Source organism: Bombus affinis, chromosome 4 (genome assembly GCF_024516045.1).
Source record: "Bombus affinis isolate iyBomAffi1 chromosome 4, iyBomAffi1.2, whole genome shotgun sequence".
NCBI lineage: Eukaryota > Metazoa > Arthropoda > Insecta > Hymenoptera > Apidae > Bombus > Bombus affinis.
This window is the reverse complement of record NC_066347.1, coordinates 12,796,001-12,823,992: the sequence shown is the minus strand read 5'-3', so window position 1 is coordinate 12,823,992 and position 27,992 is coordinate 12,796,001. Positions and strand designations below refer to the sequence as shown.

Genomic DNA, 27,992 nt, shown 5'->3' with positions numbered 1-27,992 from the left:
GAGTTACCGTGCAGGCAAGTATACAGACATTGTTTGGAGTGGCTCGTAGAACAAAGGATAATGGGGAAGTTTATCGTCTGTAAATTAAAAAAAAAAGAATCTTTTTCTAGTGTACAGAATAGATAAAGCGGAGGATTATTACGGAAGATCGAACTATTATTTTATTGCTAATCCTTTTACTTAGTTTTAGTTGAACTGTTATTTTATTATTAAAACCTGGGCCTAAGCCCGTCATCGCCTGCTGATCTTAAAACTAAAGAGAAAACTATCGGCGGTCAGTTCTCGTCACCGATAGCTCTGTTCCCTTAAACTACCTACAATGTAACACTTATCCTGACTCGTACAACAACACTCAGGGCTGCTGTAAGGCAGGTTCAGCGTGTTCGCCGGAACCCAGCCCCACGTTTTGAGAGGCCCCGCGGTCTACGAAAATTATCTGCGATCATCGATAAGCCAAGAGAGATACTCATCTCTGGCTATTCTGTCAATAGCAAGTGAAGTAGCAAATTCAATCGATTTTGATGATGTTATCAAATATTTGGCGTCGAAAAAAGCGAGGAAAATTATTTAATATTATTATTGGATCGTATTATTATTTAATATTCGTCTTATAAAAAGTATATAATATGTAATAGCATTTGTAAATAAATAATTCCTCTTTGTAAAATCTTAGTATAGGATTTGAATGTGTATTCAGGCCCCGCAAAATTTTTTAACCCGCCCCCACAAAATGTCACGCCGGCCTTGACAACACTACACTATTTACGTAGAGAAAATCGAGGGTAACGCGCAGAAGCTTTCCTTTGTGATGTTTATTCACGGCTACATCGATTATTTTTCATGTATCGTATTCGCTTGCAATATAGAAGAATAGAAGATAACGGAGCGATCTGCTTTTAAAATTCATAAACTTATCACGAATAGATCGTTATGCAGAAATATGTTAAATATTATCAGAAAAATTGGCGTGTTACGAGAGTTTCATAAAGGTTTACCGGTATATCGACTTTATGCTTGCTAGTTATTAAGTTGTTAAAAATTAAGACACTTTTACTTAAATAAGCTGTTTGAGCAAAAAAGAGCTGCGAAGTTTCAGGGTGTGCACCGTTTGTTCAAATAAGCAAAAAAGTTTTAACGATCGCATGTCGTAAAATCAGTGCTTGCTAAAGAGAAGAGTTCTTTATATATTCCTCAATTTTTAAAGCAGAAAATTCTACCATTCCACATTGAAATTCCAGCACCCTACGTTTTCGTTTCTCGGCTACCCTTTTCTTAAATGGAATTACATTAACGTTGTAAATTCTATAATTAATTAGTCCACGATAAATAAGCCACGTTTCGCACAATTTGTTAACTAGATTTGTCCGCGTCGACCGAAGAACATACGACGATAATTACACTGCAGATATTTATTCGGATTCGTGTTTATTGGCAACAGAGATTAAATATAATAACGAGCACTACCATTTTCCATACGACGTATATTCTGGAAATTGTCGTATTCATTTTCAAACTTCCCATAAATATACAAAACTGATATTCGCGGTCTAACGATAATGAACATTTCGAAAGTATTTTTTTTTTTTTTTCGCAATTAAAGTCATCTTGAGTTTCGTGAAATCTATAATTTTCTCCGTTACATCGCAAAGAACACATTTCGTTCGCACGATACCAAGTTTGCGCTGGTAGAGACGAGTGGAAAGTTTGACAAATAAGTTAAACAACTTGACAAAGTAACACGTATAGGAATACTTACTTATTTATTCTAATTTCTAACACGTACGAACAAAATAAACGACAAGACACAACTTGTCGTTTCAGCGAGTTTATCACCGCCGCTAAACGCGAAACAAAATTCGAACATTTACTGCGTGTAACTTAAGCAGCAACATTGATAGGCTTGGAAGCCTGGAATACGAGTCCATCGTGCCGAGTTACTAATTAATTATGTAAATAGCCGAGCAACATAATTAGCTGCTGAAACTCCTCTAATTATATTATCTATGTTGGCTGGTGTGCTCGATAATATCGTGCACTGGCTTCCGTACGCTATCAACGCCATAATGAATTGCGCCGTCTTATCGAGCACATACAAACGCGCATAGACACATTATGCTATATCGTCGATCATTTATTATATCGCCGCCCCTCCCCTGGCTGTGTGAATATTTTAGATTTGCCACGTTTTCGCGCAAAGCGATTCGTCGATGCGACAGAACATCGCGACCAATTAAAAAAGCGTTCTTTCCGTCGACGCTGGACCATCTCCTTTGTGCGGACAATTTCCGATCGATGTTTTACACAATTTCACCGAAACGTTCTAAACGAACACATTTACAGTCATCGCCGTCGGCTATTATTATATCGTCACGTGTTTCGAATGTTCCGTTGCCGCCCTTTTCATCGCCGACTGTGCGTGGACACGCAGAAAAGCGAATAGAACATGGACGAATGTGCACGCGACTAAAGCGTATTTACGCGTAACGCGGGTCGCGATTATCGCGACTACGTAATGCCATGGTCGGCCAGATTAAATCGCCAACCATGGTAACGCTTGATGCTTTCTAATTCTTTTATTTATATCGCCTGACACGGCAGAAAATCTAAATCATGGGACTACTTATCGGCTTGTACATCTCACCCTACGAGTATGAGTAATAGTTTCGTCCTTAGACCGAGTAATTTATTGTTACAGCGGTGTATTATGTGACGGAAAAAGGAATAATAGAGTCCCGAAGAAAAGGAAAAGTTCCACGAATGAAAGTTCTTACGGGGTTTATGCTTTATAAGAGTCTAGATCCTGTACCTTTCTGGAGCTTATCCTTTGTATATTACGATCATCCATCTACAACGTCATCGCGTTTTTTGAGTTTTCGCTCTTTAAGTTCGTACAGATGCGATCAGATTGGTCGGTGGGAAACTGCTATTAACAATTTTGTAAACCTGTCTCGATGTCGCGTATATGTAACGTTATACTTTGACAAGTTACCGATTATGTAATTAAACGACGGAATTATTTCTTCCACTTTCGGGAAAATTAATCTAAAACGTCGATGCACTGGAACGTTTTCTCGCGTCTCTATAAAACTAGAAATGTGCTTTTATTGGTAATAATTAATAAAAAGACAATCTTCGTCATCGGCTGAAAAATATCTCTCCCAGGAGTATTCTCACGTGATCAATTCATGAAAACGTTATTGACATTACCGGTGGCTATCTTGATTTTTTCAACAAAAAGTTGCTAAAACAATTCGTTCGAACGAGTCAACTCTTCAATTAGAATCTACGATGAGATTCGAAAAGGATGAATTTCCATCTGTGATTATTCTTTCGAGCAATCGTTCCAACAATTTGTCGTTATAAAATATAAATCGATAAATGTAACGACGCGGTACATCATACGAGAACTCGCCCAATAACAAACATAAATAAAGCAATTTTTCCTCACCAAGTCGCTTTCTAATTACGATTTAGTCGATGGAAAGAGATGCCGAAAAGCTGTTCAAACGCAAAGAGTTAACATGATGAAAGTTTCCGAGGATGCGCTTAGATCCTTAACGTTTGGAAGGAAATCGCTCGAGGGATCGGATAATAATTCCGAATCGCGAGGAGATGATAAGGCTCGGAAGCTCTTAATTTCTTCTAAAATCGCGCATACATGCACTACAAGTTTATTCGAAACATTCTCTGAAATATTTGCCGATCCCTCGAGGCCACGAAATCTCATTTACTCTATCCACTTCGTTTATTTGCGCGAACGAAGAGGAATCGCGGATAAAGACACTACTCCGGTCCAAAGTAGCGCAGATTATACGACCACTGAAAAATTAGAGATCTTCAAGTTAAGCGATACGACTGTTGGAATATAGAATGGAGGGGGAAAAAATTGGAAATTTCAACTGCAACTTCTGTGAATGCGATTTCATTCAACACGGGAAGCCCGACCGATCTATCGGGGATTAAATTCGCTGGCGAGCGTGTTTACCCGACGAGTATCGAAAATGGAATTGATGAACATTAATACAACTCTGTCTCGTCAGTCCCGATTCCATGAGAAAAGAAACACTGAAATTAAACGTTTGTCAATACGTATCCAATCCACCGATTGAAACACGCAGACGCAAAAAGGATTGGTACATCGACGTTTCACTCGTACGATCAGTCCGTTTATGGCTCAATTGTCTATCTGGTGTTTGAGTGTGATTCCAGAAATGTTTTGTTATTTTTTCGCAGAGGAATAAATATTCTATATACTTTTCTACGAAGATGCGGAATGTGGAAGTTTGTAATACGTTTGAAATTTTCGGAAACATTCGAGTATAACGAAGCAATTTTGCGAATAGATAAAAGATGGAAGGACACTTTACCATCTAAAGGTTTTGTCGCTTTCATGAATTATGCTTTCAAATTTTTTTTTACCTCGACTCTATTATTATAATCTCTGGTCTCGTAAAATTTCATACGTTTGTCAAAATTACACTTTTGTGCAGAAAAATGGTTAAAATTAACTTTAAAGTGAAAATGAAAATTAATTAGAAATATTTTTAATATATTTCGAGAAATTACTCGGGGACTGGATATTCGCGTTTATTTGCCTCGTAATCATAAGCTATTGATTATTAGCGCTTCCTATTACCAGTTATGGTGTATCTGAAACCTAACCCGAGACTGTTCTAATTTGATTGTTTACCGATCTCGTTACTACTTCGACTCAACGTCTATACGAGCTCCATTATACTCCATTCGCATCGGTAACTAATGCTACCAAATTTGAGTTTGCAAATACGATAGCTATCTTCCGAATAAGTCATTGATTGGTAGTTTGCTTTGTTTGATATGCTAATAGACGAATCTTTTCGTAATTTATTATGATCTATATTTCTGAAAGGTACTATAGTTTCAGAAATTCTTAATTAGAGCTAACTTGCATTAAATAAAAATTAAAAGTGAGGTAGAATAATGTTTAGTCAAAGTATTGTTTTCTCTTCTGTTGATTTAAGTAACTTCAATATTTTAAGAATAGAAATTCTTGACGATACTTATTATAATCAATTTTTTAAATTTATAATTTTCCAATTATTTTAAGAGGCATGTGTCTCGCATACTGTAATTATAATTCTGATATCTATATCTTTATGAATACATAAAAAGATGAAACTTACATAAAGATTTCTTTCATCGACCAGATATTATAACGAGCACTACACTTTTGCTAGGTTATGCGCTTTAAATTGCATCCAGTCTAATTAGTTTATTATGAAAGACACGTACATAATACGACAAATAATATAAAATACAGCGAAAGAAAAAAAGAAAATAAGACTATAGACAGTTGCCAATCATCCTAAAGTAAAACATAAAACGGACTGTCCCAAGTCCATTGCTCAGGCTTAAGACTTCGTAACCTCGCACAAGACATAAGGTCGTGCCTTAGACAAAATCAAAATCCTCGAACTCTATAACCTCATAGTTGGAGAACCTTTGCTGGCCAGTGAGTCTTCGTATTTCGTGATCTCGGAATTGTAAAAACCAGCTTGGACCATCGTGAGATCGTGAAAGACCAAAATCCGTGATACTGGTCTCGGAGGAATCATATCGCATGATCTCGACGTCGCGGCGCAGCGTCGCGGCGCGTCGTAAGATCAACGTCAGGCATTCATAGTAGATATCTAATTTTGCTATTTTTTTCTTTTCACAAGTATCGTATATACAATTGTGATACTATATATTGTATGTTACATATTTTATACTATGTTGCCGATTTTAGGAATATTTAGAACCGACAGATACGTGTAAAAATTTCTACGTGACTTTAGCAGTGGAGTTTAAAACTGAACATTTCCTGCTATTCGTCTCTCAGTAAATGCAGATATACTTCGAATATACTATCCGGATGTGAATATTACGGGAGAAATATGGGTAAATCTCACGAGTGAGGAAATATGTAACGCGTATAAGGTATAGAATATAAAAGCAACGCCAATGTAAAATATATGACACGTGACTTCTGCGCTATATAGTCGACTATAATACTGGAACGATAACTATAAATACTAATATAAAAGACAAATGGCTTCGACAATATTAAAAAGCGCCACTTAAACGTAATACGTACAACTATAGCTCCTATGAATATTTTAAACAGTGCGTCCTTCTAATAAAAGATCGCCCCCGTTTATTTGCTCTTGTTTTTCATCCAGTTTTGATCCAATATAATAAGATAATTGTTAACTTTAACAGACTTTTTCCCCGTGAATTTTAACCGTGACGATATCTCACGAACGCATAAAGTAAACGTTCCCGTTTGAGAGGTTAAACTGTCTGTTGCCAACGTAAATCCTTCACGATGAAACCCCAAAATATTCATTAAAAATGCAAGTCTCGTTAAAGCGGCCGTAGGTAGGAGGCATCCTTTATTCTCCTTGATGCGACATACGCGATGTCTGAACGAGCAAAATGGAATAGACGTACGCAAGGAACATGCGCGATAGCTAAACGATTTAAGCCATGCAAACAATCTAATAGCCTCATTACCCTGTCGTGACTTGTCGGGTAGTTTACTCGGTAAAAATGGTAGTAAAAAGAATAGAGCAATGTGCACACTCAGGAACTCACAAACAGGTCGTTTAAACTTTGTTTTTGAAAACTGGACGAACGTATTTGAACCGTTTCCACGAGAGGAGGGTAGCAAACAAATTAGTCATCCTGTTCGACGCTACTCGTGCAACTTCTGGAAAGCTGCAAGATCCACCGATCGTCCCCTGTTCACCGATCTTTGTGTCTTTCGTCGATCTTCCTTCTTAACGATTCAAGGAATTCAGAGCAGTATATATTTTCAATCGACTGCAAGATACGGTTTAATGTCACTTCCCCTCGATTTTTTTAGCCTACAAACTCCGAGGATATTTGTGATTATTATAAGATCTTTGCCAAATTTGCTTCCTGTACGAGACAATTTTCGGTTAATAGGATTTCGTATATTAGAAATTTCTCGCACTGTAGAAACAAGGTATTCACGAGGGAAATTGCATAAAAATTTGCATTAAGTTTTACTTCTCCCAAAAATCTATGTCAAGGGCTAAAGGGTTTTAAATTTTCTACTTTGAAATTCAAAAATGAACTAGCTTCTGTTAGTTAGGTACAACGTGATCAATATCTAACAGAGAGAAATGGAATGTATAACTCCATCAGAATAAAGAACTAGTTTCTATTTTAATAGACGATGTTAAAACTACAAATGAAATCGAGATAGGTGTTCAAGATTTACCGAACAATCATTCTAATGATGTACATTCAAACGTTCCAATCTCATCATTTCAGTACCGTTATCTTCATCTCGCTGTAAATGCTTGTTGCACAAACTGCACGCTATGGAAACCAACACCTGGATATTTGTTTTATAATGCAAGATTCGCGATAAACCGAGTTACGTCGCATGAAACGATTTTATACGTAGACAGCTGTAAAATTCTTCATCATAGTACTAACAAAACTCGACTAGCTATCCGAGTTCATGAAATGGAATATATACGTATAACATTAGTCATTCCTGGAATATTTGATCGTTTTCCCGTAATTTTTCGTCGTTAAATATATTATAGCAAGAAGAATTTCATGGTAAATCAAATGACATAATTGAGTAAGAAAATTAAATTTCGCGATGTTTACGAGCTTAGTAGAAAGTATATCAGAATGCTCAGATTTGGAACTTTCAACAATTAAAACATGTACCTATGTTAAACTGAAATATTTTCCTTAGACAGCTAAGACGTGTAATTAAGCTTCAACTTTCATATCGACCCGCGTTAATTTATTTAAAACAGCAGTTTTGTAGCGCTGTACAACCTGCTTTTAGACATTTTTTGATCAAATTTTTCAGTAATTTTATCATTGTAAACTGTTTTCTGCAAATTATATGTCGATCATCAACGAAAGATTGTCAGTAACTTAATTAGTTTCTCTTTCGCATGAAATTGTAAAGGAAAATCCTTGTCAAGTCGAATTCGAATTAAATCAAAATTCAAGTTATTTTTATTCTGTCGATTTGAAACACAGAATCGGCTGTTTCGATACGAAGCTCTGTTCGTCAAAGCTCTTCATTTTATAAATATAATTTTTCCGTTATATCATAGTTAAATGTTAGTATAATTTCTACTTAATATCGTTTTATTCCTTCGTTTTCGACTTCTAATAAAAATATCACGATACCACAGAAGATTGAATTGCACCCATTAAGTGATTTTTCAGAATTATTTTAGGCCAATATTTTGTTTCACAGCGATCAATCGTGCCACCGAATTTTCAGTAAAACAAAATTATCTTCGAACCTTGGCAAATTATTTTTAACGTACAGACTTATGAATAAACGTAGACTAATCGAAAATTGAAACGAGAATTACGGAATAAATCCAACACAACCCTTCATTGTTAGAATACAATTTCTCTTTGTAACTTCACACTTCTGTTATCTCAAAATGTTTTAATTAACTTGCAGTCGTAAGTTAAATGAATTTCTCGTGCAACATGAATACTGCAGAAACAGCTTGTAACTTCATACGTCTAATTGAATTTCGACGAAATCGGAGATATATCTTTTATCCTACAGGCGCATCAATTAATTCGAAATATTCGTGATTTTCTTGATTTTTATATTTCAACGTAACGTTTCATAAAAATTACGACCAAAGTGTCTTGAAATTAGTTCAAATACCAGAAAACATTTTTCACGGAGCACCATCCGTGTCAGAATGTTACCTAATCGTCGCAGCTACCCGTGAACTTACATTGCCATCGGTCTGAATCGAGGTGAGAGGCATCCTAGCAACCAAAGAGCATATTAAATTTCGAGAAATTCGTTTGTAGCGACAAAAATTCCGTGTACCACGGCAGGGAGGCGAGAGTAAAACGGCGCTACAGTTGCTGAAGGAGGAATTCGTGATAAATCTTGCAGAGTGCAGCGACAGGTCCGTAGGTACACGAGATCTGGTTTCATTTTCCATTGTACGTGAAAGGCGCGCGAAAACGGCTTGCCTGGGACCAAACAGAGGCGGAGAGTAACGATTTGTATTCGTCAGAGAATACGGAGGCCACCGCGTGCTCCGTGGAATATTACTGTGCAAGGGACGACATCGCCTCCTGCAAACTTTGCCCTCGTTATCATTCATCATATTAATAAACCAAATTCTACCCTACGCGAGTGCTCTTCTTCGTCGGAATTCGCTAGGCAATTACTTGTGTCGCAAGAAGTAATCACCGTACGCTATCTCTTTACGTGGAGTAACTAAAGTTGCCACTAGAATTACCGACCGCGATAGAAGATCTGTATCAAGGAAATCAAATTGAAACACGATACAAGGGAAAAAAATAAAATGCCTAGTCTCTGCGAAATTCCGCTACGAGAAATATTCCAAGTCTTCTAATTTTATTTTCGTTCAAATTAAACGCTCGCTAATCAACTATTTAATACACGTACGTGAATTCCTGCCTGTTTCGCGCCGAGTTTGCCAGCTTGAAATATTTTCCAGCCTGTTATAAAATTTGTACACACTGTGTTCTCGTTATAACGAACGTGTAAGCGCTTTCCGTACGATGATTTTCAAAGTTACTTTCCGGCTATATGTATACGCACTTTTCGTACTCCCGTTGTTAAGCTCGAAATAAATTCAATTTTTTCACTTGACACGCGAACTAAACCGGTTACGCGAGTAGTCTAAATTTGAACAAAGGAAGTCTCTTTTCGTTTTTATATAAAATTAATTTATAGCACCTGGAACTTTGCTATAGTACCGAGTTAGAGAAAAAAGTCCGCACATAAGTATCAAACGTCTGGCGAATATTTATCGCGAAGGCACCGTAGCCGACGATGTCTCTCTGCTCTTTTTTTTTCAACCCCACAACTTATGGGACAACCTGTAGATCGACGTATTTTCTGGTAAACTGGATCTCCGACTGTTGCCTGATCGCAACTCTCTCGCGGGGAAAGTAGGAGAAAGATGCGAAAGTGGATGAATAAGATCGAAAGCCCTCGGGGTGGCAGCGAGGGTAACTTATCGCTGACTGGAATAAAGGTGGGTGTAAAAGTGCCTTTCGATCAATTCCACCCAACATCAAAGAAATGAAGACACCTCTTCTCTCGAGGGGGAGACACGCTATAGCGAGAGAGTAACGTCAATTTCAGCAAACGTAACCGAGATGAAACTGCGATAAATAAAATCGGAGGTAAACGTTTTCCGAGGGAATGAAGGGGGGAAAAAAAAGAAAGGGAAAGGAAAATAATGGTAGAAAGAAAAAACGTTAGATCGTAACGTTGTTGCGAACTAGAAGAAAAATTAATAATCGATCGAGGATGTTCTTTATTATTCGACAAAGTTCTTTTATTAGTTAATTAGGGGATACTTTATAAATTTCGAAAGTAGCCTCGCAGGAAGTTTAAACGCAACGAATTCTCGATAACTCGCGGCGGAGGAGCTATTCATTTACCCCGGAAACTATCGTAAACTTATTAAAAGTTCTCGAACCGTTGTATAATCGTTTACATATTAATTCTACGTTAATCTACTTAAATAAATTGTACCAGATGTCCCGCACGCTTGTAAAACGATACACTTTTTGAGCCTGTTTGCCGCATCCTGTGTCGTTATCCAGCTTATAATTTTCAAGCAAGTAACTCGTACATACGCGGAAACAGCTTCTGTCCTGCTATACGCCGCTATATTGTGTAACGCTCTTCCAGTAAGAAGGAAAGTCTCGGTAAATTTTTACGCAACCATTTCGCTTTTGTAGGTTTTATATAAATTTTACGATTTCTACTTTAAAGTTAGGAATATATGTGTACTACTACATGTGTGTTACTTACCAGCGTGCAAATTACTATTATTACTGTTGTTGTTATTATTATTATTATTATTATTGTTGTTATTATTATTGTTATTATTAACAGTAGTAGTAGTAGTAACAGTTATCAAAAAAGTTATTACATTTTTATTATATAGGAACTAATGAAATTGTTATTATTCGTTTAATAAGTTTGTACGGTAACGTTAGTTGTATAAATTGTTATATAAGTGTATTTGTAATAAAAGTAATTGTTGTTATGTTTTACTAGATATTGAAAATTATTTGTATTATTCTATTACTACTACTACTACCACTACTATACTATACTACTGTAATAAATTAACAAAGACATACTAAAAACAGTAATATTTATTTTATATAAAAATATCGTATCTCAGTCAATTATATTCGTTGAAAATGAATTGCTCGATCTTGCAGGTAATTTCAGGATAACCCAATAATTTACTGCATTTCTTGCATTGAAAAAGAAGCTTTGCGCTTTTTACCGCCATTATAAAGTCGTTATAAAATCATTATAAACTCATCATAACAATACAAGTTTCGAAAACGTAACCTTTTTTTATTCGAAACATGCCATCTTATGCCATTGAAATTAACAATATATTCAGGTTAATTCGTCCCATTTGTTGCTTTCATGCTGCTCTAATAATATTAATCTTTCACAATCAAATCTGATCAAAGGTGAAAGTGCTTTGGAATTTCACTTTACAGACAATAATATTGAACTACATACTTACATATACGTATACTTGTCACACATAAATTAACATTCATAATGTTCGAAGTGTAATTTTACAATTTAATAGATATCAATAATTAGGACAACCAACTACTAATGTGTAATCAAATATATTATATACATACACGATTATGATTCAAATGATATAACGAAAAGGAATAGCTACTTAGAAATAATTATAAAAGTAAAGAATCTAAAATCTGTCATTTAACGTTAGATGCAGACTTTGATCATTTAGGTTTCAATTGTATATGATCACAATCAATTCACAGTAAAAGTAAAGTCGATCGTTTTAATCGTAAAATCTCGTTGTAACGATACTATGCGACTGCTTCGGGTTGCTTCGAATAGTCTCAGAGTAAAAGATGTGAACATTTTCTGTACTATGTATATACACGTAGATAATTTAGAGCGAAGGGTAGAACCGACAGTGGTGCGATTCTACGTGTACACAAAAACGAATCGATGATATGGAATAAAATTTCGCAAAACGAAGTTTCGTTTCAGGCAACAGCATAGAGTCGTCGGAATATCATCGTCGACGGTCTGTCGGTAGAAAAATTAATAGAGGCGATAATAAACGAACATTTACTCTTTCAATATGAAAGTATTCAAATGCCGATAAAAACTACTCCGTAGCGAGTTCCGCGCAATCGAAGCATAACCATTTCAATCTATTATTCCATACGAATTCAGTTTCTTCAAAAACGAAGCTATCTACTAAAAAATTTCATTCTATATTCGATACCTTTCATTCTATTTTTTATTTGTTTTTATATGTAAAATTACTTTATTTTCTATTGCACAACTCCTTACAGAATACCTTGTATACTTCGATAAACAGAAATCAACTAGAGAAATTAGTCTAATAAACCAGTCGTGTAACGATATACGATCTAACAAAGACCAGAACCACTTTCGTAACAAATTAGTCTTCAACTTTATCTTAAAGCAGCATCAGGTTGTAATCTTAAGAATCAGGATTGCTCGTACAAAAATAAACCGCTTGCTGCACTGCGATTCTCCTGCTATGTCATGCTTTAATAATAATTGCTTCTCTACAAAAGGTAATTTAAGAAACTTTAATTGGATATCATAATTTCGAAAACTTTCAAAGTAAACCAACCATCTCCAAAAAGGTAGAACTGCATTTATCATTCTAACTGGGTCGTCAATAACCTGTCCCAACAACCGATACAACTGTGAAAACTCACTTTAATAGAAAAAAAAACACCATTTTCGTGCCTCGACGAATCAGGAAGAAATCTCATTGCGTATTACGAACGTAGTCCCACGACACCGTACACCTACGCAGTAATCCCTGTTTCTTTCAGTTTTGTGTTGAATCATCGGGTTCGCGCACGCGACAACCCGGTGGCGTAGAGATGTCACGATAGCTGTAATGCATGCAAACGTCGACGACAGCAAAAGTAGAATTCGTGCCGTATCTTTCTGCGACGACAGGCCAGCAGAACCGTCGCGTCGTCGTTTCGAACGAGCGGCTGCGTGTCGCTGTGACTGTGGTGGGTTGGGTGCTCACGAATGTGGGGTGGCGCGTACGAAGGGTGAAGGGGAGGGCAATTTACCGATTACCCTTAATTGAAGACGATGACTTAACGCGGTCGTATAACCGCCTCGGATGCCCGGAATCGCAATAAACGATCTGTTCTGCAGCGTCGGCACGGGCTACGTGACTTCGACGACAGCTCGATTAAACGAGAAAAGTATTTTATGCGAGAAGCGGCACGTATCTCACCGCGCCCCGGCTATTTCCTTGGCATCGCGCGTTCGCCAAAGTGATTCGAACGATCACCGTTTCTCTATCGCTTTTTTCCTACGACGCGTCGCGCCGTACTCTCGTCGAACGCCACCCTCGTCGTCGTGTACCAGAGATTCGACTCGCGTGTATACATCGACGCGCAACGAATCACACGTTCTACCTTCTTTCCTTCTTGGTGAACGAACAGGCGTTTGAATTTCGTCGGCGTGATTGAAGCGATTCGATCGATTCAAGGTAAATAGGATACGTGGCTCTGTGACAGAAGCGTTGTTTGTGGAAGTGAGAAAGTGTCTGTCTCGAATGAGACCGTTCGTAGCGTATATCGGCGAAAAGATCGTTGAGAGATATCAACGCGAAGCTGCAAAGAGGCGGAAAAAAGTAACAAACGCTAAGTATGCGCATCTAAATATCTCAAAATCTCGACTAACGTTTACATCCCGAATATCTTTCGACGTATCACACCACGAGAAACTTTTTCATTTGTGGATTGTACGGTTGTGAACAGTTCGCACGATGAACGGCGAGTTTCTTTTTTGCTTTTTGCCGCAGCTTCCAAGGGTCTCTTCGTTTTTTCCTCTTGTACTTTTTACTAAAAATTGCACAGTAGCTCGGTCGGAATGCGTATGCTCCGGAACTATAGCGTCTCGAGTTACCTGGCCATGCTGACTAAAAAGACGAGCGAGGCAAAAAATCGTTTATTAACGTGTGAACTTTGTGGAATAACGTAGCGTGCTATTAAAGAAACTTTGCTCGAACGAAACATAAAGAAGAGGTAAGAGAAATTCGCCTGAATCTCATTTATTATCTTTTCGTGTCGCTTATCGTCTCCAAAAACCACTTTACGTTAGTCACGCTTTGAATTCTTTATATATTTTTCTCTTGTTTTTAAATGCCCATCTTATACTATTTAATATGTGGATAATAATTGAAAGAACGTAATATATCACATTTTTCATTTTCTACAGGGACGTACTTTTAAAATTCAGGACGTCGTCGATCGATTCTATATTATGTACCGAAATTATCTTTCTACTTACTTTTGAAGTTAAACATACGTTTTTCATGCTCGTCGTAAATTTAAATTATCGCTTATCGTAATATTAAAATATCGCATCTTAATAGTTATACCTTTGGTGTTTTTTACGGAGGTAGTTAACCTGTCAATTATTTCTAAGAGGCTTACATCCGAGGTCTTTTCATTTTCGACCAAGCCATGTTAAAACACCTTTTCTCCATCGTAAGCTGGTATTAAATCAACAAAAATATGTATATGATTTTTTTCAATTTCTTTGACTTTCAATTATTAACCGAGCAATTTGTTATTCACTTTGTACCTTTACGGTGTAATAATCGTCAAAGTGAATCGTTTTTCTTCCGTTGAAATATATCTGTCGTAGCTTTGTACGATACAGCACGGTGTCGATATTTGAAAACCTTCTTTTTAAAAAGATAACAAGACTATCCAACGAGAGACAATTCTCTACGAAACACTTCTACGAAGTACAATCTCACGTATAATTTCATTAAGAAATTCATTATTTTCTTACCAGTACCGTCGTTTTTCGGGCTATTTTCATCTTCTACGTTTAATTTTAATTTCATCTCTACCTTATTTTCATCTACATATCCGTGCGCCTTTCTTCCATTTTGCATATTGTTTTTACCAACGTTTTCAAGTTAATTAGCAAAACTAACCTCCACGCTGTTGCGAGTAATTTTAATTTGCGCTACTGCTCCACACGCGGAACACGCCATCGATCGCTCAAGCACCGCTTCCTTTTCTCGAATTTCTCAAAGGAAATAAACGCGCTTGAAGTCGAATATCCCGTCGATCAATCAATCGACGTACGCTCGTTAATCTTCATTATAAAAGATCGAGCTGCAATTAAGCGAAACGTTCGTTCTTCCGAGCCTCGCGAAATCAGTCCAACAGCGAAAACCGCATCTCCAGAGTCTTCCATCATACGTCTGGAGGGATAGAACTCTGTGGAACTTGAAAGATGATTTACTGCCCTGACTTCTAACGAAATACAACGCCACTGATTCTTTACGTCTTCGTCGGAGCTCTCTTCTAACGGCATGTAAAAATACTTTTATCATTTATTCCGGGAATATTGGTGACGTTAAATTCAATATTTCATTACGGTGATAAGGTTGCTTCGGCTCAAGTTTAATAAGATTTTCTAGTCTGAGCTGTCGATAGTGTTTGATAGGTTTTAGATTAGACGATACTTTAGAATTGCGAGCGACGAATAATAATGCAAGTTAGGTTAGTTTGTTTTATGTTACGGATAAATATAATGCACGAATAAATACCGGAAATTGCATTTGTCGCACGAGATAAGACATAAATTGAAATTAAGCGGTGCAAAATTGAGTAACATAATTCGAGCCCAAGGCAAGCTATTGCGGTCATTTATATCGCAACGATATCAATTACGAATTAATGATTTTTCCCTCAATTTTATCTTTTAGTTTAATTGAATTAAACAATACCACTAATAGTATTAATACCTTCGATTAACGGTATTTCAAAAAACACTAATATTTTTAAACAATTCCAAGCAATATCTTCTTATTTCGCTTGACCTTTTTAAAACGCTATTTTAAAACCCAATTTTCCGTAAACTATGCATTAAACAGCAACGATCAACTGTCTGCGCTTCACGAGAAACCACTCTTGGCCGATGATCGTTACAAATCGATACACAACGCAACGGCGTTATCCTTCGCTCATCGCCGAAACGCTATCGTACCACTAAACAGCCCTCCAAACCGCGTACATTATCTTCGAAACCGAACGAATTTAACCTTCGTGGAAAGCCGAACCCCATCTTCTTCTGGCTATCCAATTTCTTCTACCTACGCACACACGGCAACGTTTCTGATCGCGAGGGCGCGCACGCTCGTAAATCCACGGCGATGATGGCTTTGGAACGAAAACACCGGAACGTTTCGCAAAACTGAAAACGGGACAGGCGGTATCGATGCTCTCGTCCATGTTAATATCTCAGCGGTCGGCGACCAATTCGATGATCAAAGCGCGATCAACTCTCACGCAAGCCGCTCTATTCATTTATTCGTTTCTCGTTTATTCGCAGCGTGCCTTTCGACGTGTCGCCATAAGGCCAGTGTGCTCGTCGACGATTAATTGGTCGAAACCAGCGGCTGATTAACGAGCGTTCGCTATTCCCGTTGCCATTATCGCGTGAAAATGCGAACAGATCTTGCGCTTCCGCGTTAAATTCGATACGTTAATGTAATTACACACACTGGTTAGTTCGCGACGAGAAAAAAAAGAAGTCAACCAATGGACGAAGAGATAGGATGCACACGGAGAGAAGCAGAAGCGGAAGAGAGAGAGAGAGAGAGAGAGGATGGTTGCAAAGGGCAGTTACCAGGACGCCTATGTGCAATAGTGTGCATCCGTGTAGCCACGCGAAAATCAAAGGCTCGCTCTGTGCCGCTACACGCGCAGCCTCAATTTTCTTTTACACCTGCGGACCTATCAGCCGTTGATAATGCGAGTCACATTGAGATGCAGCTAGGTTCCTAGTTTCAAGTGGCCACCCTTTGAAGCCACGTTGCCGGGCGTCGTACTCGCCATCCACCGTGTCGTCGTGTTCAACATTTTTAAATGACATTATCCTACGGAAACGCGTATTACGTTTAACACGAAGGAAATGTCAGGTCCGGCAGCCTTGCGTGCCACGTCCGCTTCTCCTCGACGAGCAAATCTCGTGAACCGAACGATAAACTTGTTTTTCTCGAGTTTACGTGATACTGCGCTGTAGAATGGTAAGACTATCGAGTATTAGATACCAACGTCGAGTTGTAGTGGTTTGTTTAATGAATTAAACGTTCATTTACAAATTGCTATCTACCGATTTTGTTCTTTGTCGAGTGACATCACTGAATCCATGCGTGATCACGGTAGTAGAAATTGAAGTCGACTTAGCTTGCTTGATCTTAAGTTAATTTTAATCGTAATAAAAGTAGTATCGATAGTTCTCGTCACGTAAGTAAATTAAAATAAAAAAGAACCTCAAAATTATACGTAACGTTGATGCAAACTCTTGCGACACATCTACAATCCGATATCTACCGAGGATCGAAAGCAATGGATTCAGAGTTCCTGGAAAATCGTTCCAATTCGCCTGACAAAGTCTTTTGTAGGATTGTGCGATGAATGTCCATTGGATTTTAATCCGAAGTTTGTTCAACCGATTCGTTAACATTTCGCTAACAAGTAGGTGTCAAAATTTAAAAGATTTTCGAAGTTAAGGATCGTGAAAACCGATCGACACAGATTTGTAAGAAATTTGAATGTACAACGACCAACGAAATTTAAGATCCAAACCGTTGCATAAACGACGCGATCTTGAAACATTAGGATCAAAGTAGCTACAAATTCTGAAAGTGCTTCAACTTTACAGATAACATTCCTAGTGTAATATCAGCGTTGAGATATAAGAATACCCTTTTACTCGAATAATATTATCAAAAAGTTAAAAATCGACGAATTTTCACTCGTAGAGTTCAATGTCAGAAATCCCTAGCGCGATTAGGAGCGTAATCTCGTCCCATTAGCGAACCTAATGACCATAAATTTAAAACAATAATTCCTGCAAGCCCAGGGATTTCTCCAACTCACGCATAATCTGTATAATTTGCTCGTTAGCCGGAATCGATTTTAACGCGACCCAATAATAAATAACAAAGGCCGTGGCAAAACTAACAAATAATAGGGAAGCAACGTGACGCGTCAAAATCGTCGCCGTAGCTGTCACCGTTGGAACACGAAACTACCAAATTACATTAAACAGGGAGAAGTCTTTAATCAACGCTGCAAATGCAGTCGGAATGTTCTCGCTCGCGAATCTCGAAGGGATTGCTTTTAGCGGCTGCCGGAAGTCCCGAATCGTGCTTCTGTACCCGGTGAGATGAATATTTGTCAGAACTTCTCACAATGTGTCATCGCGATAAGTCAGACAGGATCGTAATGAACGTCGCGCACGTATGTACGCGAACGTCACAGGTACCGGAACGTGGAACAATACGCGATCGTACAAATTATTATCTCTTTAGTGTCTCGATTTATCGGTGAATAGGACACAGACATAGGCCAGTATAATAATCAGTGAGAAATGATTGAGTAGAAACCTCGAACAATGGTCTAGAGCGCATTTAACAACATATTTTGGTAAAAACGATTTTTATTCGATGGTTTTGATTGAAAAATGTATACCCTGTACTTTAGACTGAATTAGATTGAATTTGAAGGATCTTTAGAATGAAAATCGATTAGCGAGGATAGAGAAATAGAGTAAGAAAAAAGAAAATAAAAATTTCATTTTCACGATTCGATTTAACGATATTTGTAAATGACGCGATGGTAAAAGATAGACTGAAATTGCTTGAAATTATTCGCATGATAAAAATGTTGTTTTTATCATCGAATCTTCTGTCGGTGCTGGACGCTCGAAATGTTTTGTTGGCGCTCTTGTAAATCTGAAGTTTTATACGAAGCGGAGAAGGTTTTGGTCGGTTATGGGAAGCTTTTTTAAACCAGACGTTCGATTTTACGCCAGTCGACTGGGTACTATGAATTTTATAGTTGCGCGGTTAAGATAGAAAGGAAGTTGCTTTCAAAAATATGGCTTTTGAGTTAATGTTACTTTCTTAAACCCGGGGAAAAATGGGCCAAAAATATTACGCTGATACGTAAAACGTTGAATATACGACTAACAATAAACCGTACATGTATTTCCCCTTAGAACCGTTCTCAAAATACGCGCAGAGGATTATAAATTTTATAACACCACATATTGGATTCATAATCTATTTCTCTTAAATCGTATGGAAATCCGTAAATTACAGTCGAATACGATGATTAAAATTTGAATATTTCTAAAGTTCATAAGATCTTGGTTATTTCGTAAATGGACGCGGATACTTGGTAATTAAATACGCTGGCCTAATATTACAAAGGATGGTTCACGGTAGACGTTCTCGTTATCAGCTATTCCCACGTCTTTACCTTTCTAATTAAATTTGATTTCTTCGGAAGAGATCTTTTGAAACGAATCTCTATTCGAAATGTAACTAGCTGAATAACACGAACTTCGCGGAACCACTGGAAGCGAAACTGATAAAATGGGATACAGCTAGCCCCGGAGATCCTGATAATTATTCCAGCGTGGCTGCAACAGCTACTACCGTTACACAGCTCATGAACGCGCAACTTTGAACGAGAACGACGAGACTTCGTATCGAGTATCAAGCGCTCTTCTGACGTATCAAACGCGGAGATTTATTCGGCTTACGTGCTTAAAGTCTCCAGCAGATATTATACGAAGCAGCTGCAAATTTCGACTCGGCCCGGCATGAAGAAACACGTACGGCCAATAAATTGTATCGAACCGCGTTTGTCTTTATCGGAGCCAGGCCAGTAAATCCAAACGTATAACGTTACGTCTCCCATTTTATTGACACTGCTTTGCTAATGGCCGTCTACCATTTTGTACGATGAAAATACCGTTGTATCCCTGGCACGTCTTTTAACAATGTCGTCATATGTCTTCCTTAGAGGAACAAATTGCACGCTACTTGTGCAGGTAATGTATACGAAACAAAGTAGCGTTTTCGAACGTTATAGCTTGGAATATTTTATTGCTCTTACAAGAAATAGCGTGATATTCGTTCCACACTTAAAATACATGATAGTTATTGGATTTTATACGTGTCATATATTTGCTATTAATAACAGTAAAACACTACAAAATTCTTTAGGATTAGTTTTTAAGACCTTGGAAGATTTTAAGCCATTTTAAACAAAGATTGTTATAATTATTGGTAAATTGCGCAAAATAATGTATTATAATCTTTAGTGCCTGGTTTTGTAAATTAAAAAGAATATGCAATTTATCGTAAAGCATACTAATTGTAGTTTCGTCCCAAAAAATGGAGTTTTTTTTTGCATAAACGAAGTTTTACTATAGTTCGAAAAAGCGATGGTATGATTAACGAAATTCAATTAACGAGAGTTCGTTGAATCGGTTTGTAATTAAAATTTCGCCAGAAAAAGATAGAGTTCGGATAAATGTTTCCATTACATCGAATACTCGTTTACAACGGTAAATAATAAATCTTGGTTACTGCTTCAACAGCTGCATTTGTTTGACGAAAGACAAGTCATATTAAACAAAGAGAAATCACGCAAAGCGAGAATTATACCTGTCAATTGCGTGATTATTCGTGGTGTGAAGAAAATAAATTTTTTCGATAAATTCAGCGATTACAGAGGAGGTTTCTGCCAATCGCGTGCAGGGTCGTCGAATAATAAACGAGCGCATCAGAAAAATTGAATTGCTCGTTTTGTAAAGGCGTTTTCATTTTCAGTCCTCAATTGTGCTGTTATTTCCCGGTTAAACAAACGTCACTCGATCTTGCTGCTAAAAAAGTGATTCGATGCGTTTGACAGTTCCATGTTATAACGCGGCATATACAGAACCTTCTGATCGTATTTTTAATAAAATGCGAATTCCAAAATGTGTCCCCGTGAATTAGATCGTAAACGAGTCAAAAATTAATGTGAAAGTTAATGTGAAATAACGCGTATGTATGGCATTATTAATACCTTAAAAATCAAACAAAAACCAATTTTATTCATATTAAACGGTTGCTAGATACTCGTGATTATTATAAAAGTTTCAATTTGAATTAAATTTGAATCAAAGTTGAATTTTACTGTACTTATATACTGTGATTGTTAACTTGGAAATTCGATCAGTCGTCTACCGTTCCTAATATCTTTGATTAACTAATTAACAATTTCTCACTTCGAATTTGGGATTCGGATAGAGGGAATGGAAACTAACTTTGATTATTTTAATATCGATTGACTGATGCTGAAAGATTCCAATCACCGATATTGCGTGTAAGGATTACCAGAAAGGGAATCATAGCGATTGTTATCGTTAACTAGCTCTTAATCAATGTTCAAGAAAAAGTATTAATCTTTATTAATGAAATAGCTCGTACGCTTTGTATAAAATAAAAATGTTCATGAGCAGGCATTCGGAGAGGCATGAAAAGAGATTGATTCGTTCAAGTAACGAATAAAAAATGTATAATTTTCTGCCCCTGCCTCTCTTTCTAACTTCCGACCCTATTCACGACTTAATATTAATGAGACATCTTGCCATTCTTCTTTTCGCGTTTCTATGCCTCTAGAAGATGTATTTTCTCGAGATATCGAAGTTCGTAAGGACATTAACGAGAGTTTACATCAAGCACGGATTAATCGTTAGAAACACGCTGACCTCGCACGAAGCGAACCAATCGCCCTGTAGAAGCCTGGAAACCTTTGCAAAACTTTTTTCCTGAAAATAAAAAAAAAAAAAAAAAAAAACAAAAAAAGGAAACAGAATAAAAACGTAAACCGCGTCAAGTTTTCATGTTCTTGCCATTTTCGAAACGTGTCGGCCTTTCCATTCGATCACAACGTCGGGTGCAATTTCTGCGCGCACCAACTGCCCCAAAACAGAAAGATAATATTTTCAAACGTTGTTCCCGCTGCACGTCCAAAAAATATTTTCAAAATATCCAACGCGAACCGGCAAATTTTTGCGAGATTCTGAACGGCGCTCGGCGCGTGTAGCAAATCTTGCCCGCCGGATATCTCGCTATGATAAATCCTTTGAAAGTTTATCCACGTGAAAGGTCGCGAACGAAAAGGCTGAAAAGGGGAATATCGCGTATAACTCGACGTGAAAATTTTCTGAAAATTTCGTTGCGCTGGTTGCGTTTCAGTTATTTATAAGCACGCACGTGTTGCCCTGGACGAAAGTTAATTAAAGTGTCGAGGCAGGTCGAATTTCGCTGTGTGGAAATATCGTTCGTTAGGCGACGATCCGATACAAAAAAAACATTGTCGTTACGGATATAATCGCGTTGAAACGTATCGATTCTCCGAAACTCTGTTTAATCAGATGTATAATGTTGTTCGGTTGGATTAGCATTCACCTGTTGTACGAACTTCCAAGATACGGGTGATTTGATTAAAGCGTAATTTATCGGCGTTCTCTGTGGCACACGGGGAAAATTACCCTACGCGTTGGCTAAATTACCCTACGAAATTTCATTTTTCATCGGTGAATAGACAAGTTTTAATGAGAAACCGACGGAAGTTTCAGCAACATTTTTTTGCAAGAAGAAGGATCGTGATATGCAATTTGCATAAAATTGTCGAACTTGTTTGTCGCTTTTCAAAGAATCGCACGAAGGATCGTACGAGGACGAATAACATCTACACGAGTCCGAATTTGTCAATGAGAGAAACAATTTACTTATTGGCTATGTTTGATAACAATATGGTATATTCGTTTCTTAACAAATAATTACTTGATATGCACCGCTTGATATGAAAGTGTAGGAAAATGTTATTCGTAATGAAAATAGTTAGGAGACGATGAAAGATAATTAGATTATGGAAAGACAGAGGAATTTTTAATGCAATTTTTGCAATTCGAAATATACAAAACACAAATAAATAATGCGAAGCCTATGACTTTGCTAAACTCTAGTTATTCGACGATAGTGAATGTGACTATTACTAAATTGTAGTTACGCTTAATGATTAAATATGATTCTATTAAATTGTAGTTACAAAATATACATAAATCAAATTTGATTCGGGTACAGATTTTTCTAGAGGAAGGTTAAATAGTAAAAGCACATAAAATAAGAAGATGTTGGGCCAAATTGACTTGCACTTCCTTGATCAGACTCTACCAAAAGAACAATCAATTTCCAAGCTAAACTTACTTTTCCGGACCAATCTCCAACCACAAAACGCTATTACCATTAAAAACCATACAAAGGAGTGTCATAAGATAACAAAGATTCAGGCAAAGCTTACACAAAATTTTTTTACTGAAGCATATTCTAAGTTGCGTTTCGAATTTCGTATCGATTTAGGAAAAACTGATACTTTCGGCAACGAACGTGTAAAATTGAGAGTGGCAGCGGCCTGAAAGAAAAAGAGAAATCAACGAAAACTCGGAAAACAATGGACGAGAGAAAATAACGCGAAATTCAGGTGTGACGACCATAAAAAATAACAAAAGCGTGTTCACAAAGACAGAGTACATATTGGGGTAACTAATTCAGCGAGGGGAGCTTGTGTACCGTCAAAATTTGCAACCATCAATTCTCACCTCCGAAACACGCGGCAACCCTTAATTCCGGCGACTTTAGGGGTGCGCTGTTACCAGCCAGCTCTCCGATTATTAGATGTCATTAAGCCATTTCCCGGCTTGGTCTCCGCCAAAGGATAACCGTATCACACGGTGTCCTCGAAAGTGTCCCGCAAAAGAGGCTATGATCATAAACGTCGCGACGAACGAGATGTATGGAAAGCATGCGGCACAATCGAATGACTATAGAGACGCATGAAAGCTCTCACGGTGCTCCTTTTCAGCCAGTAGAGTGGCGGTATTCAATTTCCATGAACCAAAAGGATCAATTTGCCTCTCTCTGATGCAAATTTCATAATATAAATTCTATTCGAATGAGCGGAAAGGATATTTTATTTAAGAAAACTATTACTCCGCGCGGTAAAATTTCACACAGCTCGTGAAGAGAATACACGTGTGAAAAGAAGTACTTGCACGCGTAGAGAAAAACGCACTAGGTAGAGAAGATAGAGAAGATAACTATCCTAACTGTCGTAAATTATCTTAATATGTGGTGTTTTTATATAGGTCAAAATGAATCCGACTATAGCGCAACAGAAGGTTTACAGAGTGTCACAAAATACATTTGTGGAGAGATATTTATAGGGTCGACTTTGGACATCCAACCAATGAAAAATGTTCATGCAGAAAAATATATCGTTCGAGGCTAATTTTTCCAGTTGGAAACTATTTAGTTTCAGGCTAGAAATATACTCGTATAGATGAATCAACCGACCAACTTTTTATCTGGCTCGCAGTTCGTGTTTCCGAGGCTTTCGTTGCAGTGGACGCGAATTCTGACAACCTCGATGCGTCGAAGTGGTCGAATACGTATATAGATTCTTACGAGTGTGTGCATCGTGATCTTGGGATGTTTCGTCGTTCGTCGAAACAGAATGACGTAGGATATGGACAGGATTTCGATTCTTAGGATACCGCAGCGAGAAAGAAGCTGGTTCCATGTTCCAGAATCTAAGCGAAACCCTTCCGTAAGAAAGTGTGAAGCTCGATGAAGCGAGGCTGCGTGTAAAGGGAAAAAGAAACGTGAAAGATACCCGTTGAAAACAATTATAAAAGTAACGGCGGAGGATCGAGACGTAGCCAGGAACATCCTCCGGAAGAATTATAACGAAAGAAAGAATAGATATAATAGCGATGGGGGGATGAGAGGGCAGGGCAAAAGAGAAAAGATGGCGATGGAAGGGAGGAGCGGCAAGGTTGGTCAAAGAAAGAGAAAATGCGCGAGAGGCGGCGGGACCAGGGAGAAACGAGAGGAGGACCAAACGCAGGACGAAGAAGAGGTGGTGGAAGAGCAGAATAGGGGAGGGTAGAAGGCGGTTTGCGCAGCGCCAATTCATCAACCACACGACTCCATACTACGGGCAGACCAGCAGACCACGGCGAGCCATTTCATCGTTCATCCTCATCAACAATGCTTGCCAAGAATCAGACTGGGTAGGGCAGGCCCTGGTCACGGAAACAATTCCGCCCCGTTGCTATACGATTCCAACGGAGTCGCATTATTCCCATCTCTGAAAGCTCGATCTTATCCTGCCATGGAGAAAAAAAAATTAAAAAGAGAAGTTCTTCACCAACGAACGAACCGAGGATGATCAGCGGTGGCCGTCGATTACAGACAGGGTAATTATTTCCGATGGAACGACGAGCCAAAGGCACGGAAATGAATCGAGCAACCTCCGATTCGTACGGCCGGATACGACGTGGCTCACGCTCGATAAACGTTTTTTCCTTCCCCTTCAAACGCTGTCCTTTCGACTCTCTTTTACCTACTTTTGCTCTCTATCCAACGCTCGTTTCTTCTTTCGCGTCTTCTTTTACTTCTCGCGTGTTCCTTTGAGCTCTCGACGTTCCTATTTTGCAAATAATTCGTCGAATGGAAGGTAACAGCATGTTACGGAATGTCCTGATCATGAATTTTATTAGCGTTGTCATTATTAGGAAGATAGTAATTTAAGAAGTTGTTTACTCGTCCCATTGCTCGTTGGAATTGATACGCTCTTGCGACGTAAGGTCTTTAAATGTCGATTACTGCAAATGAAGATTTGTAAGCACTGCGATTGTAAATAAACAGAATGAAGTTTATATGTGCATAGGGTAACGTTGGAATTCTTTGCTGACAGTAGAATATGATGATGTATCACGATGTGGTCAGACATCTTATTTCGATCTTTCGAGCCTCGTTCAGAGGTTAGTCGAGTTACCTAAATCGAAACGGCTTCATGTCAAACGATTTAACTAACGAGAAAAAGTATGTAACAACTTGAGGGTATTTCAGCCAAGCGAGGTTCACATCGGTTAAATGCTTGATTTTACATCGTTTGAATTCAGAAATCAACTCGATTAATCTAAACGAGACTTCGAAATTTCTCTTCGTAATCAGTCTCGTCCATTTATTAAATCTTTATGATTTAATATGCCTTTTAATCTTTTAATATTCTACAAGCATATAAAATAATTATAAAAATCGCGTAACTCTGAAGTAAGAATATTCAAATCTACAGCATGCTTAATGTCACAACCTCGTAAGCTTATTCAGAAAATCATGTTATCAAAAGAGGTTCTTCGCAAATACGAAAAAGCAGATATCTAAAAAAGAAAGAGGAAGAACCATTTTTACGAAAATACGTATAACTGGTCAAAACCGTTCGCAGCAACGAGCGTGCAATTTGCGCGGATTACAACCGGGCAGAAGGAAAAACAAAATTTGAATGACCCTTTTATTTCGGAAGCGCCAAATACGTAGAAAGGAATCCTTCGCCGTTCCATGCGGAAAAGGGATTTATCACGGCGCAGACCTAACCTAACCCTGCAACGAGTCACGTTCGTGCAAGGAAACAAAGAATATGCTTTTTCTCCGCGATACGTAAGCGTTCCCACGCTCACAAAAGGAGCATAAATTTCTCCGTTCTTTCGTTCAGCGCAAATTGTTGCTTGTCGACGAGAAGAACGGTGGCAAATCGAAATTCAACCCAATTTTTTTCTTTCGGTTCTCACGAGTCAGAGATAGTCGTCGTTAGCGATGCGACCAATTTCAATATGGAAGCCACAGAAGGAAACACGATGATCCTGTGCGTAACAAAAATCTACTCATAATGTATGTGATTCTTCTAATTACCGATTATATCATTCGGCGAAATAACCGTTCGATGTTACTGTAGAAATTTAAAATGTAAAATAAAAGGTGATAGTACTGATGGAACGATATCTATAGAATATAGAAAATTTGAACGTAATCGGTCAAAGTTCAAAGTTGTATATGCAGAGACGAGAAAATGACTAGGTAAATGAATACGAATCTGATTGATTATTTCTAATAGACCCGAAACAAATACAAAGATACGCATGAGTATTGGCGAAAAGTGTCTCATATACAAAGAAGACCATGGAGCAATGCGTGACGATGAACGATAAACAGCGCTATCGTACGTACTTCCTCTGGTCCCGTGTCTTCTCGCTAGCCACTTTCTCACCTCTTTACGATATACAAACCCATCGCTTAACGCGACGTTCCGGCATTCACTTACGATTCTTTGTCACTTTCTCTATCTCGTTTTCTCTTATTCGATGTCATCGTCGCCATGGTTGTTCAAATTTTCGTTTGTTATCTTCTTTCTTCCAGCAAGTTCTACCAAGGCACGGTCAAATGCTTGTTTCGAAGATCGGAGCGCGATAACGTGACAGCTAGAAGCATTCATCGCCCGCTCGGTTGATTGAAATGGGTGACTTGCCAAAATGGCGAGCATTGTGGAGGCCGGGACGCATTGTGAATGACATTCGGCCGGGCTGCGCCGCGACGCGACGGTTTATTTTCCCGGGCCAGGTCGGCGTGAAAAATGAAGCGGCGAAACCAATTCGTGTGTTGCTCTCTTCGTTGCTCCGTTCTCGCTTCCTTCGCGGACCTCTGGTTCCTGACAATACCCAAACTGGAGATGAGCCGTCGCTCCTAAATTAGACGCGTTGCTAGACTGATTCCTCGTCCATCAGTTTCTCCGATTTCTCGGTCGTTTTTCCTCTTCATTTTGCCGTTTCCAATTAGTGTGCATCGTTTCGAGGACGATATGGAAGATACATAATCTTTGGCAATGTCTGAATGCGAATGACGACTGTTTCGATGATTATTTTTTACGGATTTCGGGTAACTCGATGTGAATATTAGAATTGAATATTAGAATTGAATATTAGAATTGAAATGTTCATTTATCCCTCTCCGAAGAAAGCTTTCGTATATTTACGATATGAACAATTTAATTTTTACTAGATCTTTGTATTGATATAAGATGAAGCGAGACAGTCGATTTGGACACACATATAATTAAATGACCGCGTTCGTGTATCGTACACAACAGTATACAAGCAA

The 27,992-nt window shown here is 38.1% G+C and overlaps 1 protein-coding gene and 2 long non-coding RNA genes across 6 annotated transcripts in view; 2 read left to right on the top strand and 1 right to left on the bottom strand.

The window, feature by feature from the left end:
* LOC126915177 (uncharacterized) overlaps positions 1 to 27,992 on the top strand; it is a 114,151-nt gene that overhangs the window by 17,431 nt on the left and 68,728 nt on the right. The gene's annotated exons all lie outside the window — the stretch shown is intronic.
* Positions 1 to 27,992, bottom strand: part of LOC126915074 (protein O-mannosyl-transferase TMTC1-like) — a 269,186-nt gene that overhangs the window by 186,237 nt on the left and 54,957 nt on the right. The gene's annotated exons all lie outside the window — the stretch shown is intronic.
* LOC126915168 (uncharacterized) overlaps positions 13,134 to 27,992 on the top strand; it is a 46,680-nt gene continuing 31,821 nt past the window's right edge. Inside the window, exon 1 of one of the 2 annotated variants that reach the window (XR_007710041.1) lies at positions 13,134 to 13,610. This is a non-coding gene — a long non-coding RNA (uncharacterized LOC126915168). Of the gene's footprint in view, positions 13,611 to 14,479; positions 14,622 to 27,992 lie in introns of those variants that run through there. The other variant, XR_007710040.1, reaches the window with a different exon arrangement.